This window comes from Rattus norvegicus, chromosome 11 (assembly GCF_036323735.1).
Source record: "Rattus norvegicus strain BN/NHsdMcwi chromosome 11, GRCr8, whole genome shotgun sequence".
Classification (NCBI taxonomy): domain Eukaryota; kingdom Metazoa; phylum Chordata; class Mammalia; order Rodentia; family Muridae; genus Rattus; species Rattus norvegicus.
The window spans coordinates 78,674,529-78,692,400 of NC_086029.1; the positions used below are offsets into that span (position 1 = coordinate 78,674,529).

Sequence of the window (17,872 nt, forward strand, 5' to 3'; positions counted from 1 at the left end):
GCCTCTGCTTGGTCCCCAGAACAGCAAGGACGCAGAAGCTGGAAGAGGAGCCCTCCTGGATCCTTAGGAAGCTTTTGTCACCTGCCTGCAGGTGTCACCACAGCTGTGGGCAGCTCTAGGGAGTGCTGGACCACAGGAGTGGTAGAGAGAGGGCTACAGAAGGGGTTGGGTAGGGTGGAAGGCAGCCCTGCTGGCTCCTGCCTGTGTGACTGCAGCCTCTGTCACTGAGGGTGATTGGAGAAGGAGGATAGATGCTCTGTCTGTTGCACATCTCTCAGATCAGGTCTCAGCCTGGACAGGGAAGGAAGGACATGAACCCTGAGGCAGGGGCACCCGTGACTCTCTAAGGATGCACAGACCTCATTGTCACCACCCAGGCTCCTGTTGGATCATCACCGGAGACTCAGGATACAGCGGGCTCAAATCCTAGGTTATCTGTTCACTTCTCTGAGTTCGCATCCTCCTTGGGAAGGGAACTTGGAGCCGTTTCAAAGATGCAAAGATAATGTTTGCAGAAGCACACAGCACTGCCTGGCGTCTGGAGAGCACTCAATAAATGTCAACTATTATTCTACCATCGTTATTAGTGCTGTGACAGTGTGGACCTTCCCTCTCTTACTCCAAACGCTCACAATAGCCTCTTCTGTACACTTCCTATCTTCCATCCCGTTCTACACAAAGCTGCCAGGACAGCAATCCAGTGACAATTCAGTCACACTATTCAGCTGCTGAAAAAAAAAAAAAAAAAAAAAGCCCCATCAACTTCCCACCACTGACACCATCAAATCCAAATGCCCTGAATAGCAAGACCCTTTCCATCTGGCACAGACCACCTCTCCTGTCTTCCTTGGTCCTCACCTCCCCATCCCAAACAGATCTAGCTGCCCTGCCTGGAATGGCTCTCCTCCAGTGAGAGCCCCTACCCTTCAAGGCGCTGACAGATGCTAGCCCCTCTCTGAATCTGGCTTCCTCTGCCAACAGGTTCAGCTTGCGGCTTACCGGCTCCCAGCACAGGTGGGCAGCTCTCCTCAAAGTTACACCGGCAACAGTAGCATTCCCTGGCAACTGTTTGAAATGCAATTTAGCCCCACACTCAGACCTGCTGCAGCCAGAACTCTGGAGGTGGGGTTGTAGAATCTGCCTTAACCAACCTCGGTCTTGTTGAGGGAGGGGGTTGCTGATAGAAGGTACTTACACCCTACAACCGACACTGGGTCTACACAGAGCAGTGGCTTAATCAGATCACCTGAGCAGCTGAAGCAACATGGCTGCCCCAGCCTGACCTGTAAAAATTTGGATTTAATTGGCAGGAAAAGGGAGTCATGCATACGAATCCGTTTGGCTTTTGGTGCCCTCCCCACCTTGCTTTCTTCCTTCTAACGTTTTACTAGGAGTATTTCTAAGCCCACAAAGCAGTTAAAAGATAACAGAGTGAAGGCCTGTCCGGCCACCACCTAGATTTTATCATCGACACGTTGCTACATTCCTCTATCACATATCTCTCCATCATCCCTCCACCCGTGCGTTCATCCATTTCATTTTTTTTGATGCATTTCAAAGCAGGTTGCAGACATCACACACATCACACAAACACGCGAGTGATTTAAAAGCCCTCCAGGTGGTTACACTGTGTGCAGCCAGGGCTGCTCTGATCCCAGCTGGGAAGCTCTGACAGCCTCCAAGCCTCAGCTCCCGCTGTGCAGTGGGGATGCGGATGGTGGGGAAGGTGATGATGAGGATGACACACAGTGCTTGCTTTGCCTCCCCTTCCCCTCCACAAAAGGATGCAATGAACCCACGTTGGAGAAAAGCTTTTGAAAAATGCTATCTGAGTCAGGAAGCAATCTCCGATTCCAGGCTACAGAGCAAGGGGCCAGAGCTACAACTGCAGGAAAAAATTTAAATCATAGATAAATGATAATTTTTTAGTGGTAAGTCTATTTCAAGTATTGAATGCGATATACTTACACTGAAATATTATTATTATTGCTATCTGAAATCCATCTCTTTTTCTGTTTTCCTCTCTCACTTTCTTTCTTTTCTTTTTTCTTTCTTTCTTCCTTTCTGTTCATTTGTCTTTCTGTCTGCTTTTCTTTCTTTCTCTTTTCTTTTCTTTCTTCCTTCCTTTCCTTCCTTCCCTCCTTTCTTCCTTCCTTTCTTTCTTTCTGTCTGTCTGTCTTTCTCTTTCTTTCTTTCCTTTTCTTTTCCTTCTTTCTTCCTTCCTTTCCTTCCTTCCTTCCCTCCCTCCCCCTTTCTTTCTTTCTTTCTTCTTTCTTTCTTCCTTCCTTCCTTCCTTCCTGTCTGTCTTTCTGTCCGTCTGCCTTTCTTTCTTTCTTCCTTTCTTTCTTTCTTTCTCTCTCTCTTTCTTACACGTTATATTTGTACTTGCAAGGTCTGATGGTCCTAAAATTAAGTCTTGTTCTGTGATGAGCTTGGACCCCTCCACCTAGAGAAAAGCCAGGACTAGGTGGTAGGAAGCACTGAGCAGGCAAAGCAGCCTCTCCTGTTCCTACCATTTAAATGTTAAATCTCATCAGAATAAAAACACATTCACAGAAACACCAAAATACCTAGGCACTGTGGCCCAGCCTAGTTGACACATTAAATTAACAATGACAATCACCAAGTCTCAAACGTTAAGGCTCCAAGGTGATCACTTGGGAGAGCTCATTAAAATGCAGACCCCTCCCCCACCAGATTCTGATGCCTCAGGTCTGGCACAGAGCCCAGCAGCCTGCACTCTCAGAATCCCTCCAGATGGTTCCAATCCATCGCCCTCTTTGGGAAGCTGTAGGGTTGGCACTCAGAAAGGAATGCTGGAGGTAATCGAATAGGCAGGAGGGGCTGTCCAGCCTTAGGACTTTGATTCAGGTAGAGTAATGGCAGATGAGGAACCAGCCCACAGTCTGGTCATAGGTGAGTTTGCAGGAACCAGAGCTACAGGTAGAGGGGAAGACCTCAAAGAACAATCCCCTGAACCAGACCCAAACCAGCCCTCTAGCCTCCTGGGTGTGGGTCGGTGGGGTGGACGTGCTTGGCCTCCCACACACGGATGAGATCATGGCTTGGGAATCCGTGTGCACTCCGATGCCCCTGAAAAGAAGTGCTCACTCAGCTGGCAAAGGGGTGCCAACAGCTGAATGCACACAGGCTGGCTGGAGAGGCAGGGTACAGGGCTGGGGGACAAGCGCGGCATCCTAAGCACGTTCAGAAAGGAAGAAAATCGATTGGGGGTGGGGGGCGCTGGAGAAGCCTGTTGTGACACAGCTTGATGTTTAATGTATGCTTGTGGCCCCTGGGTCAAAGATATGTCACTCCCTGCGGGGACACCTAACAGCTGCATAGGTAAAATGGAAGGAGGCTAGCTCGACCAGAAAATGGTCACTCATATCAGCGTTGTGAATCTCCTGGAAAGACCAAAGGCATCATGGGACAGCTAGGTAGGATGGTGAGATCCCTGCCACACCCTCTGCAGGACAGAGGCCAGAGGAGCAAAGTTCCTACAGGGACACATTATCTTTAGCACTTAGGGTGCTCAATGAATGTGTGCTCTGATTAGCTGAATGGAGTAGGGTAAGTAAGGTGGTTATTTCTTGCAGCTCCTGACACCTGCTGATTTGTCCTGAGCTCTGCAATGCTCTATAACCACCATCCCGTGTGACCTCAAACACCCCCAGGACTCACTTCACCCAGTGAGCTATAACTTGAGGGCATGGTATCGTATCACTCTGAGGACCAAGTAGGACAAGCCCACCAGGAAGAAATATCAGACCCAAAGCCACACACTGGGGTCAATGAGATGGCTCAGTGGGGAAAGGTGCTTGCTACCAAGCCTGAGGACCTGAGTTCAGATCCTAGGACCCATATACTGGAAGGGAAGCAGCCTCTTCAAATTGTCCTTTGACCACTGTTGGCATTTAGTCTAGGCTCCGCCCCACAGTTACCTGGCAACAGCCAGGTGTGCCTGACTCACTCTAAAAGGGGCTGCTTGCCCCCTCCTCTCTCTCTTGCTTTCTTCTCTCCTCCTCTTACTCTTGCTCCCTTACCCTCTTCCCCCTCCCCCTTCTCTCTCTATGTGCTCATGGCTGGCTTCTACTCCTTCTCTACTCCTCTCTCTCTCTCTCTCCTACCCCCTCAACTTCCCTCTCCATGCCCTAAATAAACTCTATTCTTCTATCCTATATTATACCATCGTGTGGCTGGTATCTCAGGGGGGCGGGGTGCCTCAGCATGGGCCCACAGAGGCACCCCCTACCCCGGCATCATACTGTGCCTCTACCAAACATATCCCTGGCTTTTCTTTTCCTTTTTCTTTTTTAATAAAACACAACAACCCCCACATATGTGCTATGGCAAGTGAGCCCCCTCCCACGGCTTTTTATCCTCTAAAGAAGGAAATAATAAATTAGTCTATTTTGAATGGAGGAAAGACCCAGCAGGGTCCGGTAGTATATGCGAGCATGATATCAAAACCTTCCAAATCATGAAAGGTCAGTCAGCTGTTCTATGTGGTAAACAAAGAACCCCCTTCCCCACCCACCCCAAACCAGTGTCAGCTTCACAGTACCCTGCGTGTGTGAGGTCGCACATTTAGGGGAAAATAAATGGAGTCTAAGTAAGAGTCCAGAGTGTCCCTGTGAAAGCTCTGGGTGCACCTACTGGATCCCCCAAACTGACCAGCCAGGTAGCCGGAAGCTATGAGACACATCACATCTGGATCTTTCCAGACTGTTCTTCCTTTATGACATTGTTTTTCTGGGGAAAGAGTGAGGATCTTGATCCCATTGAGGAAGGACATATGAGGGAGATGTCCCAACTGTGACTCTTTCCACTGAAGCCGTGGCTGAGGGACCTGTGCGTTTGACCTCCAAGTGCCAACAATCCGAGCAAGGGATGTGGGGGAGGGGAGGAGGCAGTCCCAGAAGCAGGCCAAAGGCAGCATTAGCACAGAGGAAAGCAAGTGCTATTTACACAGCACGTAGCTAACTTACTTGGAACTTAGGACCCCCAGAGCTGGTATAAGCTAAATAGAGGATTAGGTTCAGGGATGCTGTGGAAGCATTAGAGGGTGGCAGTCAGAAGGGGTGGTCAGGGATGTGGGGCTCTGTGGTCCGTGTCTGCAGTCTTACTAGATAGAGCCTGCCGGGTGGGTTTCCAGGGCTGTCTCTGATGGGGGCCAGGTCTGCCCTACTGTTTTGAACTTGTTACTTTTGCATTTACAGCATGTTGAGGTCAGAGGACAAGCTCAGGGTTGATCCTAGCCTCCTACCTTATTTGGGAGCAAATCTCCTTGTTGCTTACTGCTGTCTACACCAGGCTAGGGGGCCTCTGGCCTCCAACCAGAGATTCATCATCCTGTCTCTGCCTCCCATCTCACCCAGGGATTACAGCTTTACGTGGGTTCTGGGAATCTGAATCAGGTCCTTATGTTAACCCACTTTGTTAGCTCCCCAGCGGTCCCACCCCACTTCCTTCCTTAGCCGATCTTTGAATCATGATGCGAAGCCCATCTCAAGCCCAGAGATGCTTCCTATGGTGAGGTCCTCAGGGCATGTGAATGCCCTCCCTGATCATGAGTGTGGTCTCTGTGCTAGGCAGAGGCAGCTGCAAGCCACTTTCTCTGCATAGCTTCAAGGCCAAGGCCCATCATTTCCATGTTCTTCCCAGAAGCCAGGCAATGGCCCAGGCTACTGTTATTGTTTTTATTGTTGTAAGATGTACAGAACACAAAACCAACCAGTTTTGCTCTTTGCCTGAGCAGTTCACATTAAGCACATTCAGGAAGCTAGGTCACCATCTCTGGACCTTTGCATCTTCTCTAGCTGCACCCCTACACCCACGAAGCAGTCACTCCGAACTCCACTTCCACCGCTCCGAGAAGTAGCCTTCTATTTCTGTCTCTGATTGTGTCTCGTCCAAGTACTGCATACCAGTGGAATCACGTGTATGTACCCTTTCATGACCGCACTATTTCACTCGGCATCATGTCCTCAAGATTAACCCGTGTTGGAGCTGGGGAGATGGCTCAGAGTTAAAAGCACTTAATTTTTTGGGCTTTTGCAGAGAGCCCAAGTTTGAGTACCATCTGTGACTCCAGTTCCAGGGGACTCTGTGAGTGCTGCATGCACGAGGTGCATATAACATACACGAAGGCAGAACACTTATAAACATAAAAAATAAAAATTAAGATTGGTGCTGGAGAGGTGATCCAGTTGAGAGTACACAACCACTCTACTCGCGGACCCAGGTTCAGTTCCCAGCACCCACATGAGGATACTCACAGCTGCCTGCAATCCCAGTTCCAGGCAATCCAGCGCCCTCCTCTGGCCTCTGTGTGTGGCCACATATGTGGTGAACACTCACATACATACACATACATGCACACCTACACTCATAAAAATTTAAAATAAATACCCTTTGAAAGGATTCACCCACGCTGTATGATGAGTCATCAAATTATTGCTATCATGATTATTATCATTGTGGCTTTAAGGCAGGCTGACCTTGAATCCACAACCCTTCTGCTGGGATGATAGGTTTGTGCCCCACACCTTGCTGACCATGCGAGTCAGATCCAAGCTGAGATACCTTTGCCAAAGGAAGTCTCCATACTTCTCAGCTAACCCCTGGACAACACACTCCGCAGACAGACAGTGTCTGAGGTGGGGGCTCTAGAAGCATCTGGACCATGCCACAGTTTGTTCTAAGCCATGGGAGGCTCACAGCCAGGGTGCGGTGAGCAGGGAGGCTCACAGCCAGGGTGCGGTGAGCAGGGAGCCTCTGGAAATCACAGAATCTTGGCTGTAGCTAGGAGACGCTGCAGAAGTTACATTGCAGAAGCAGGCAAGAAACAGACTTGGGTGGCAGCCAGGATCCAGTGTGACACAAACAGATAGAGGAACTCGAGCCGCAAGCCTGGTTTCAGGCTTCGTCTAAGCCATCGAGTGTGGCAGGTCACATCAGGGGTATGGCTGGAGTGACAGGTGTGGAGGCAGGGACACTGCTGCAGAGGCCTCGAGTGCACTTAAGTCAGGAGAGACTGGGAACCAGCCTTAGAGCAGACATCGTACCTTCTTCTAGTTATAGGTTTGAGGGTGCAGGTCGGGACCTCCTGCCCCTCCCCACAGCAACACTGGTTTGTCTCACACTTCTGTATCTCTTCCACCTCCCTCTCAGGGACTTCCTCCGGGGAGTACCCAGTCTCTAGCAGCCTCCCTCCCAGCACCCGTTCACAAAATCAGGAAATGTGAACCCTAAATAATTTATAAACACGTTAAATAAGCCCTGACCCCCAGGGAGCTCACTGTTAATACTTCCCTCATTGAACATGAGCCTGAGCCAGACATCATTAGGAAGGAAAGCCTCCTCTGTCTTTTAAAAATCGTGTCATTTAAATGGTTTGGGATTATTTGGTGCTTTGAATCATTCTTGCCTCTGTTGCCTCCCATTACGGGGGTAATTAAGAATTGACTATGGTTAGCAAAAAGCGTTCAACGGCCAACTTTTTATTTGTTTTTTTTTTTTCTCCAAGTGCTCCAGGCTTCTCCCTCCCCTCCCCAGCCTTGCCTTTCTTGTCTCCTTGTAGCCTAGATCTCCAGAACCCCCCACCCCCCCAGCCCCAGGTCTCCTGCCCATAAACACACTTGGAACCCCATGGAAACCACACACTGAATGCAAAGAAAGCGGGGAGACCATTCAGTTTCTTCTTATTCCACTGCCCCATTTCCTCCAGGCACCTTGCCTGGTGTCTCTTGGGACTGGGGCCAGACTGTGTTTGTTCGGCTGCCCTGGTCACCCGGGAATGGGGTGGGCTCAGATCCCAGGCCTGTCCACCAGCCGGTCATTCTCTGGAGAATCACTCTCTCTGAGCGGCTCAGGCAGGATTAAAGGCTTCAGGAGTGAGAGCATGGATGGAGGGGACCCAGACCCAGGCAAGCCAAGGCTGGCAAGGCAGAGCTGCTGCAGGATGAAGTGACCATGGATCTCCACCCCGCCCCCATCCATCAATTACAGCAATTACAGACCACTCAGCTGCCAGAGGCTGGCCCTGGACAGTCTTAGAGGCCTTCCTTTACCCCCACCTCCATTAAACCACACCTGAACCACCTCAAAGATATGGTGGCTTTTCTTCTTTTTTTCTTTCTCTCTCTAGGTCATCAATTTCTAGTCCTTTTAAATGCTAGAAACTCTTTCCTTGGTCTGACTTGAAGCTTTTCTGTTGCCAGTGTGCTGTGGTGCGCGCTGTTCCGAGCTGTGGATTCTGAGGCGTTGCTTCCTCTGCAGCACAACACAGCAGCAGGGTAAACAAACCAACCTGAAAAGACACACAGGAGGTCTCGCAACCTTGGGGTGGGAGGAGATGGAGATGAGGTCCCAGAGAAACTTCTAGAACCAGCCACCAGAACTCTCTCCTGACTTGACCAGGGCAGGGGTGAAAGGAGGGCTAACGCCATACATACTCCATTACCCTCCTTCAAAATCACCTACTTTAGGTGGCTTTCTGGCAATATTTCAAAGCTCAGAAATGAAAAACTAAGTCCAAGTGTTAGCAGCAGTCAGTCACCTGTGTCGTCAGTAGTCAGTCCCCTCTCCATGGAATTCTTTGGGGTGAACAGCCCCATCCTTGAGTGCTCCTGAGGAAGCGCCAAACCCTGCCACATATGGTGGGTCGAAGCCTGTGGTTGTGGCCCATGAAGGGAACCTTTTAGACTTTTTTTTTTTAGGTACCGCTGCTGCAGCGCATGCGCATGCGGGGACTGCGAACTGGGGCTTCGGTGAGCTTCCAGAACAGCAGCATGCATGGTTGTGTTGTGCTGGAGGTTAGAGGTGTGGGATTTAGCTTGAGAGCCTTTCACAGCAATCATTGGTGAGGTAAGGAGGTGCTCTCCAAGCGTCACCTACTGCGAAAGCCTGGAGGCTCCCGATGCTACGCAAACCATGGAATCAGACTGGAGCTGTTGCCCATCCGCCGAGCCCAACACTAGTAATTGCAAAATAAACTGCTCTTTTGGCTTCCTGTTATTTGCTGTGGAAGCAAGGAAGGGAGAGAAGGAAGGACAGAGGACAGGTCGCTCCCAGTTTGGCTTTGCTGGGAAATTAATTCATCAGCTTCATAGTCTGGCCTGCTGTGCAAAGCACCAAATAAACAGCGGGCAGGGCTGAGCCAGGCAGCCCTCCTCCTCCTACGCGCACTGCCTGAGGGTTTTCTTCTCCTTTTACTGACTCTCCCAAGTGGCCCTATAAACCCATTCCTGTAGGGCCAATCCCCAGGGTTGGATGGAGGCTGTAGACTGGTCCAAAGTTCAGAGAGTATCCCCTACCCCAGTGTGCTCGCCTCCCATCCCTGGACCTGCTGGAGACAAAGTGCTTAGAAGCCCTCTGCTGACTCCCACTGTGTGGCTGTAGACTCATCTCTAGAAGGGTCTCAACTTGTCTTTATTTCCTCCATTTTCGTCAGCCAGGAGCTGCCTGCCTAAGGATTTCTTGGTGTCTGTCCGTGGTTGGTTTGGGCTAGGACTGTTCTCTTTTCTCTGCAGCTCTCGGGCATCTCGTCCAACGGAAACCTATGGAACGATTCTAGGCACATCACACGTGTTTTTCTTCAAGAATAACGACAAAGGAAGCCACTGAGGAGGAGAGTGCAAAGTAGATTTTATTCTAAATTTGCCCAGCACACAATTCCCCGGGGACAAGGCTGGAGATGTGAAGGCAGCCTAGGAAAAATACAGAAGGGAGAAAAAAAATGTAGGTATAATTTCCTCCTGTTTGGTCCCAAAGACTTCTTTGAAATATATGATTTCGATTACAATCCTGGACTCTAAAACTTTTTAGAATGGATGTAGTGCTTAGAATAGAATGTTTTAATGAGCCCAAACTATTTCCAAAAAGCATGCCACAAGATTTAAAAGCCGACAAGCTCCATCAATCTTCTCTCAGACCTATAAGGATGCAACTTGTTTGACATTCCTTTCTAAACGACCTACAAAGGGAAAAAAAAATCGATTGTTCCTGGGAATCCTAGTACATTTCCACTCATAAATATAGAAGAAAACAAAATGATTACTTCAATGAAAAAATATGGGGAAATTTTGTCCTTAGCCCTTGAAATTTCTTGTGAAAGTTCTGGATCAGGGATTAGACATCAGTGGACAGGGAGAGGGGATAGGAAGGGGGGATGATGGCATTTGGCAGGTCACCCTCCCATAGGGTCCAGATGTCTAGCATTTCAAAGCTGCAAACAGTGGTTTGGGTCCAGAGAAAGCTGGGGGTGGGGGTAGGGAGGCGGTCTCTCAAGCTGATCCTTTCCCATGGTGGTCACATGACTAAGGATTTGTTCTGAATCCTCAGTCCCCTACTACATGTGAAAGTCACAGCTTGCATTTGGAAAACCACACTACAAATCAAGGAACACATTAGCATGTGAGAGGAGAACAGAGCCTGCCCCAGTGTAGACAAATCTTCAGCGTACAGGACAAGAAAGGAAGACTCAGAGAGGAGTCCAGGTGAGGACTGAGAGAGCAAGGCTGACCCGTGGAGTTCCAGGGAGCAGCTTGTGTGTGCACTGAGATCTGAGGGCTTTCCTCCTCCGCCCTTCTCACAACCCCCTCCCCCCCCCACGTTCTAACAATGAGCACTTGTCTGTCTTCACCAGGAAACAGAAGGCTGTCTTTTGTCTCACACCAAGTGTGCTGCAGACAGATTTTTCTCTTCAAGGTTTTGCCCGCTTCTCACAAACTGTTGGACGGAAGGGGCTGCCCCACTTCTGAAAGAACAGGTACTTTTACACGAAACTAGCAGTTACTAGTGGAGCATCCTGTAGTGTGCAATTTGAGCACGTCCAACAACTCCAGGTTTTAAATAAATGATATTCTGCCACTTTTATGTTTCAGAATCACAGGGATACACAAGCTTGTAAAAAAAAATTCCAGACCGAGTCTCACTTATATTTTCGTTTTTTCTTCTAATATTTGAAAACAAAATAAAATAAAAATCAACAGCCCCTTCTGGTGTCTCCTGGAGGGAGACAAGGCAAGAAGGTCAATGGAGTTGAGGCAGGCTCCAGAGGGGTGTGAGGAATGTTGGAGTCTTAAGTGTTGGAATACACACAGAATACAGACATACAGACCCAGACAGACAGACACACAGACGCATCCAGACACACACACACCACACACACCACACACACACACACACACACACACACACACACACACACACACACACACAACCATCCACTCAGCCAGGGAAATCTCTCAGCTATGGTTAACCCTATAACCCTGCATTCGCTCCACCTTCTTCAAAAGTGGTCTGACATTCTTTCCCAAACTTTGTAGCACTTTCCATGAGAATGGCGATGTTCTTGCATAAAACATGAGTTTGGGAGGGCAAAGAGGGAGCAGGCCAGACCTCAAGGAGCTGCTGAGTGGGTGGGAGACGTGGGCAAGAAGAGTGTGGTGGGGGAGGGGCAGGGAGACTGTTTTCTCTCACTGCATTTCTTCCAGGCTCCTTGGAGACCGCACAGAGGCCCGGAGAGGTCTCCACTGGGCCCAGGCCCTCACAGAGGCAGCCAAAAAGGAATGGGGAGCCTGATCTGATAGATCCAGATGGGCTGGCATTTGACGACCTGCAGGAGACTGACGCCCTCCATCTAACAGAGGAGGAAAGGGATGGGAGACTCGGGAAAGGGAAGCCCTGGGGGCAGGTGGTAAACACTGAAACCATAGCCCCAGCCCTCCTCCTGGATGCCCGTATCACAGGATACACACATGCTGTTTCTTTTGGTGTTGTTGCAGAATCCAGCCACACAGACTTGAACACACTGTTTGAAAGGCTGCAGGGGGCCAGACAGGATTTTTAGTCTGTTATCAGTGCCCTAGAGAGCAGGATTTAAGGGTCTGCAAGAGGTCTCCTCCCTGCAAACCGGTTATTAGTATTGCTTGAATTAACCCAGCAATGGGCTAAATGCCAGCAGCAGGAGAGAGATGTTAGGGCATTCTGTTCCTCTGGGACCCAGGTGGAGCAGGATGAAAATCCCTGACCAGCTTTTACCAGAGGCACTGAAAGGGCAGGAGTGTTTACACTAGAGCACCCTGCGAGGCTACACAATTCTCTGGTGGCTGTAAGAGCTAGATACCCTCAATGCCCATCCTATTGTGGGGACACCTCAGCAGCTTCCTCCAGAAAAAGACTGGAAAGGATATAAACCAGTCTGACTCCTGAGAAAGGTCAGGAAGGTCTCTCAGCGGAGGTTAACCCCTGTGTTCTCTCCACCCTCTGCAGAAGCAGTTTGTCATTTACCCCCAAACTTTGTGGCACTTTCCACGAGAATGTGGATGGTCTCCCAGAAAACGTAAGTGTGGGAGGGTAAAGAGGGAGCAGGCCCAGCCTTGGGAACTGCGAGGGTGGGAGACATGGGAAAGAAGAGCATGGTGGGGCTTTTGTGTGAGAGATTTTGAGACGTTAAGGAATCTCTTAAGTTAACTTGTCAGTGGTCTGGGATGCACTCACGGGACTTCTGAGAGTTACGGGCTGGAGGAGGATGAGAGGGAGTTTAGTTGGAACCAAAATTGTATGGGATCCTGGGGGTGACCTAGAGCAGCAAGCAAGCCGTCCAGTCCCAGATGCATCTGCTTCACCAGAGGGACATGGCAACTTGTTTGCTGGGTCCTCAGCCTGTATACATCAATATCATCTATATCTATAGTATTATATGTATTTATATAGTAAATATATTGTTTTATTATATATTTACACACATGTGTATATATACATACATATATATACATACATATATATACATATATATGATTTTTCTATGTTATTGTAAGGTAGCTTCCAACTTGAGGCAATCCTCCTGTCTCAGCCTCCCAAGGAGTATAGGCATGTTGATCCTGAACTCTCTAACAAATGTTGCTGCTGCTGCTCCATGGTCCTTTCTGTGAGACCAGCTGCTTTATAGAACTCATTTTATATGCGAAGAGCTGAAGTGATGGGGCCCTTAGGCAGAGCCAGGCTCTGGTAGCCTCTTTCCCTGGCAAAAAGGATGTTGTAGCTTCAGGATCTAGCATGAAACCATAGTGCAGGATGAGTCTGAGAGGCAAGGATGAACACACATGAAAGTCAAGTACCCATAGGGTCTCAGATCCTAAAGGACCCTGAGGAGAGGTTTGACCCAAAGTTAAGCAGTAGAAAAGGAAGATAGGGTGGGAGGCAGTTAGATTATGAAAAGCAATTAGTCTAAGAGTTAAGAATCGGGGCAGTGGGGCAGAGATTAGCAAGTCTCTACAGCACTTGGAAGCCAGGGGCAATGTTGCTTTCAGTTGCTACTCGCCCTCCCCCAAACATCTGTTGTCTCCTGAAGGCCTTGGGGTAGGGCCCAGAAAGCTCAATTTGGAGAAGAGCCTGAAAACCAACTTCTCTCTTTTATCTTATCTGGGTTCATAAGGGCTCCCTTGTCTCACCCGGGCTCTGTCCTCCTCTTCAGTGCCCATGAGCTCCAAGAAATTGGAGACAAGATCACCCATCATGGGGCTGGCAAGCACTCAGTGCGAAGAGGAGAAAGAAGTGACTTCACCGATGAACTCAGCACGCTCGCTGCTCCCTGGGAAACAGGCCCTACATCAGTACCTCCTAAGAGGAATCAGACCTGTTGATCTTTCAGCCATAGGCCACTGTTCCAGTTCAAGGAAGAAACCCTTTTACATTTGACCAGAACACTCTGAGTGTCACATCATGGCTCCTCTGGCCCACCTAGTTTCGGACGGAAGACTTCATTCCTCCCCTCCTTCCCGGAAGCCACACAGACCTGTCTTGTTGGTGCCAGGAAGGACATGGTGTGTGGGGGTCTGCTGCTGTTGTCCTCCATGCTCAGTTAGGAGAGGAAGGACCACACACAGGGCTGCACTGTGCCTGCAGAGGCATTGTCCTGTCTTAGAACCTGGGTGTGCTCTGGACCACCAACCAGAGCCTAGGGAGGAAGACAGTGGAGACAGGGGGGTGGGGGGGAGGACAACTTCCTGGTCCTGTGTCTGGGCTCTACCCTCTTTGGGAACACTGGGCCTCAAGAAAACCTCTTGATCCTTGAACAAGCCTCACACTAGTTCAAGAAGATTTAAGAACCAGGCCCAAACTACTCACAGCACAGGTGGAAGCCAGCTCTGCCCCTAGGCCAGGGATTTGCAAATCTCAACATATCCTCACCCTACAGCTATCCATCTGGTGAGATTTCACTCTGTTCAGATTCCCATCAAGCTGTTCAGAGAAAACCAGCTCATTGAGTGAGGAGAAAGCCAGAGAAAGGAGAGGCAGAGGCTCTGAAATTGCCGCTAAGATTCTATGTAGTTGGGCACAGGCCATGAAGACCCGGGCTGTAAGCACAGTATGCTGTGTTCTCTGGGTTGACTAGACTCCCTGTGGCCCTGTCCCACCACCTCCTGTCCTCTGCTCTTTAACAGTTGTTTGTTTAGGGGATGTAAACTCCTGCCAGTCTGGCATCATGGCAATCAAATGTGCCTGGAGAGGACCTAACGACTGGCACCACAACGCCCAGTAGGCTGATTAGCAGGCCATTTGCTTCTTTGTAGCTCCTGAAGCACCTCTCAGCTCCATCCCATAAATCAGAATCTGGCCATAAGTTTTCTGCAATATGGAGTTGCCAGTGAGTCCTTCCTCTGGGCTAAGGGGAGCTTTAGCTTTTCAGCCATAGAGACACATTTTAGCACAGGAAATGGGGGGCATGAAAAAGAGAGGCACCTGCCTTCCAAAGAGCGAGGGAAAAGCACTCCTGAGCTACCTTCTCTTCCTGCCTCTCAAATCATTGCCAAATAAGCAAAACAATCCAACCTTTTCACAGTGAACCGGAGCTGTGCATACACACGTGTGTGCACACGTACCACACTGCTTCCTGTGCCTTGGATTAGAGCACCTGATACAACTCCATGGAACCCAAGTCAAGAGGTTGCTTGGCCCTGGCTTATGTGTCCTCATCCCAGGAAAGCACAGAAAACCCTCAATTGGTGATTGTCCTCTCACCCTCCTCCTGTCCTTCTCCCTTTTCCACCTCCTTCCTCCTCTTCCTCTTCTTTTACTTGTCTGTGTTTTCTGAAACAGGGTCTCTTGTAGCCAAAGCTAGCCTTGAACCTGCTGTGTAGCCAATGCTAGACTTGAACTCCCAACTCTACTATCTCTACTTCCCACATGCTAACACTCCAGGCATGTGCCTCCCCCTCTGGCTCAGTTGGTTTGCTTCTTTATTGGTGCATAACAGGATGTTGGCTCGCTCAGCCAGCTGTGCAGGCAGGGCTACACACCATCTCTACAGCTCTGTACCCGCTCTGATCTTGGCACTTTGCTTCTAGAAGTGTCAGGCAGGAACAGTGGTTGCCTTCAGTGGGATTTCTTTACCAGACTTCACACCTCACAGGGCTCAGCCAGCACCCGAAGCCTCCTCTCCACATTTACACTTGGAAGTCTGTAGCTTAGTAACCATGGGAAGGATTAGAACTAACTCTTCAGCCTACACGATGTAAGACCATGACAAAAATCCCGAAAGCCCAGAACCCAGATGTCTGCTCTCCTAAGTCAGAGATACCATGTTTCTCCTGTCTCTGATAGACCCAGTGTCATAGGATCCAAGGACGTAGGAGGATCCGGTGAAAATAGGTTTCCTGTAGCAGGGCTAAGGTGGACCCATCATTCTCATCTAGGGGTGCTTTTACCTTTAAGGGATGTCTAGAGTCAATTTGGTTGCTACAAACCAAGATGTTCCCGGTATTTAGTAGATAGAGGCTGGGGATATTGTTAGATCTCCTATAAGCACAAGATGTTCCTCTCCCACCCCAAATCATAGCTGCGGTTTTGGGAAGCCCTGCCCAAACATCTCTCAGCTGTCAGTGCTGAGCGGCAAAGAAAGAGTCCTCAAAGGAGTCAGAATCACGGCCCTCCAGTCTTACCTCGGATTCTCAGACAGGAAGATTGAGATACATTGAGAATGGGGTCAAGGTCCACTTCAGCTTTGACCCCTCAACAATACTCTGGAAAGTTGGAACTGTTCCCAGTGGGACCTATGAGGTTATCTTGTCTAAAACACTCATCATATGAAACTGCCAGTAACACAGCAAAACCCGCATGCTCACAAGAGAAGGCAGGGTCACAGGCACACACGGAAAACTAGACAGCTTGTCCTCCTGGCACTGTGAAGGTGAAAGGCGGGAGAGCTGTGGAAAGATACAGGAAGCCCAAGCCCCTCAGCAGAACAACACTGAGACTTCTGTCTGTCTAGAGGCAGCCCAACCTGGAAACAGCCATCCGTCCAAGGATGGGGATAGAGGCACAGCTGATAAAATGGCCAATGTCCCCAAGCTGTAGTGCCCCTCCCGGTCACATCTTGCATTATTTTATATATGTTTCAGATGGGATTTGTCGTGGTTAGAAAAAAAATAAAGATTATTTTGATGCCTGTTCCTGCAGCCCGAAAACACTTCAACCCTCCAGGGAAGCAGAAAGAAGCCTGGGGGTCAGGGCTTCCCAAGGAAGCGAACAGAAGGTCAGAAACCTTTTCAATGGCTTCTTCGGGGTGGTGATGTCATGGTGGAGGGTAGAGAGCCACAGCCTGGGAAAGTACTAACTCTCATCTTGCCCTCCAGCCTTTCAACCAGAACTGCTTTGTTGGAAAAGGGCCGGCCATGTTGACTCCAAAACCTAAGAACATTGTGAGACTGGGCATGCTTATGCTACCATCCCTCCCTGTGCTTTTTAGATGTAGTTACTTTGTGTGTATGCGTGTTCTGCCTTCACAAATGTATGAGGACCACATGCCCATCTGATCCATGCAGAACTGAAGCTACTGACAGTTGTAAGCTGTCATGTAGGTGCTAGGACCCAAACCCAGGTCCTCCAGGAAAGCAGTATTAGTTCTTAACTGCTGAGCCATCTCCCCAAACCCCTCTACACATTTTAGATATGTCTATATACAACCAGGAAGTGAGAAGTGTAAGAAACTTCCCCTTCTGGATCCTTACTCCTGAGAGAACTAGCTGCGGACCCCACCCACCTCAGCATCCTACCGCCTTACCCCATGAGAGCTGTCTTCCCAGGGTTCCCCCATTTGCTCAGCACAAAGCCAAGTCATGGAGTACTCTCTGTAGATGACGCCTCAGAGACTGTCTGTGTGATTCAGGTTGGCACAGCCAACAAGTGCAGAAAGAGACACCTTCTGTGCCAGTGCTCCCCACAAGTGGTTTGGGCTTGGTGTGGGGAAAAGACCCAACAGACAGGAGATAAACTCCTGGGCACGCCAGGCTGGATGGCCACCCACTCCCCAGAGGCAGAGCTCAGAGCCCAGCTCAAACCTAGAGACAGACCAGGGCTGTGACCACCTAAGGCCCTCCAGGTCCCAGAGAGCAGCAGATGAGGGACTGAGCTTCAGGGCTGGCCAAAGTGCCTCAGCCCAGGGGAGGTAGGACAGGTCTGCTGATCAGAGGGAAAACATTTGCCTGTAAAATCGATCCAGGTTACTGCACTCAAGTGGCATCAGCAAAAAAACATCTCCATCCTACCTGGCAGATAAGTCCAGCCCCGGGGAAAGCAAGACACAGTGCTGGAGCCAGCCCTGAACAGCTTCAATTGTCTCTCACACTGCCCGGCCGTGCTCCCAGTGCTACACAAAAGCGCTGCGAACAGCTCTCAAATTGCAATGGTGGCACACCAGTCGCCAGCTCCTGGGCTGTTCTCCCAGCTGGCCAGGCCCTGGGCCACCTCACCAAGGGCTGGTCTCTGCTCCCGTGTTTCCTCAAAGGCAGCCCGGGGGGTGGTTCAAGATGTCTTATCCTCCTGGAGTGGTTTGCTCGTCCCAGAAAAGGCAGCAATTTTAGCT

At 49.7% G+C, this 17,872-nt stretch overlaps 1 protein-coding gene across 3 annotated transcripts in view; it reads right to left on the reverse strand.

Moving 5' to 3' along the window:
• Sema5b (semaphorin 5B) overlaps window positions 1-17,872 on the reverse strand; it is a 122,920-nt gene that overhangs the window by 66,724 nt on the left and 38,324 nt on the right. The gene's annotated exons all lie outside the window — the stretch shown is intronic.